This window comes from Phascolarctos cinereus, unplaced genomic scaffold (assembly GCF_003287225.1).
Source record: "Phascolarctos cinereus isolate Bilbo 61053 unplaced genomic scaffold, phaCin_HiC Scaffold_4;HRSCAF=312, whole genome shotgun sequence".
NCBI classification, from domain to species: domain Eukaryota; kingdom Metazoa; phylum Chordata; class Mammalia; order Diprotodontia; family Phascolarctidae; genus Phascolarctos; species Phascolarctos cinereus.
Window position 1 is genome coordinate 92,900,574 of NW_027555847.1, and position 1,614 is coordinate 92,902,187.

The 1,614-nt window shown below is 41.8% G+C and overlaps 1 non-coding gene across 1 annotated transcript; it reads right to left on the reverse strand.

Annotated features, from left to right (window-relative positions):
- Nucleotides 1–1,196: 1,196 nt before the first annotated feature.
- Nucleotides 1,197–1,321, reverse strand: LOC144457342 (U6atac minor spliceosomal RNA). Its single transcript, XR_013486655.1, has one exon. It is a non-coding gene; the product is annotated as a U6atac minor spliceosomal RNA (small nuclear RNA).
- Nucleotides 1,322–1,614: the final 293 nt, after the last annotated feature.

Below are 1,614 nucleotides of genomic sequence, written 5' to 3' on the forward strand. Positions count from 1 at the left end.
AAGGACCATGGGACCTTTCAATCTGAGTTACCATTAAAACCTGTTATGTATATTGTTTGTCTCGTTAGAATTTCAGCTCCTTGAGAAAAGGGACTGTCTTGCTTTTCTGGATCCCCAGCGTTTAGTAAAGCTCTTTGCACATAATAAGTGCTTAATAAGTGTATTCGTTCATTCATGGATTGTGGCATTTCAGAGCTGGAGTATACCTTAGAACATAGAGTGTGGAATGTTTCATCCCGGGCTCTTTTTCCTTTTCTCTGTATACCTTCTCCTCAGTCTCATCAACTGCGGTGGGTTCACTTATTATCTTTATGCAGGTGACTCCCAGATTTCCATACTTAGCTCTGCCTATTTGACCTTTCTACCTGGATGCATCATAGGTAGCTCAAACTTAACCTGGCTAAAATTGAATTCATTATATTCTTCCCAAAACCCACCACTCCTCTGAACTTCCCCATTTCTTTTTTTTCAATTTATTTATTTATTTTTAGTTTTCAACATTCACTTCCACAAGATTTTGAGTTCCAAATTTTCTCCCCATCTCTCCCCTCCCCCCACCCCATGATGGCATGCATTCTGATTATCCCTTCCCCCAGTCTGCCTTCCCTTGTATAACACCACCTTCTTATCTGCTTCCCCTTCCATTTTCCTGTAGGGTAAGAAAGATTCTATACCCCATTGCTTCTGTATTTTCCCAGTTGCAGATAAAAACAATTTTTAACATCCATTTTTAAAACTTTTGAGTTCCAAATTCTCTCCCTCCCTCACTCCCTACTCATCCTCATTGAGAAGACAAGCGATTCGATGTAGGTTATACATGTGTAGTCATGCAAAACACTTCCATAATAGTTATGTTGTGAAAGACTAACTATATCTCCCTCCATCCTATCCCCCCCCCCCATTTATTCTATTCTCTCCTTTGACCCTGTCCCTCCTCAGAAGTGTTTGCTTCTGATTACCTCCTCCCCCAATCTGCCCTCCCTTCTAAGACACCCCCCCCCTTATCCCCTTCCCTCCTATTTTCCTATAGGGTAAGATAGATTTCCATACCCAGTTGAGTGTGTATGTTATTCCCTCTTTAAGCCAAATCTAATGAAAGTAAGGTTCACTCATTCTCTGTCACCTCCCTCTTCTTCCTGTCCACTGTAAAAGCTTTTTCTTGCCTCTTTTATGTGAGATAATTTATCCATTCTACCTCAAACACATGGTTAGATGCCACACAGTAGGTGGCAATGCCTTAACCATATATATGGTGTAAAGGTCACTAGGACCTTTACCATCCTTATCAAGGAGAATGCTAACCTTTCCTTTCATACAATACTGAACTTCCCCATTTCTGTAGATGGCACTATGCAAACCTTAAAGTGATACATAAATGTGATTGTTGTTATTGTTGTTATCCTCCTTCTTTCAGTAACCCAGGCTCCAAAGCTTGTTGTGTCCATCTTCCCTCCACACCATTTTCGATATCCGTCTCCTCTCCACTCACAGTCTCCACCTTCCTAACCTCCCTGCCTGGCCTATTGCAAGTGTCTTCATTGGTGTTTCTGCTTCCAGTCTCCCACCCCAAACCTGACCCCGGAACATCTTCTACACCTGCCAAATTGATATTCC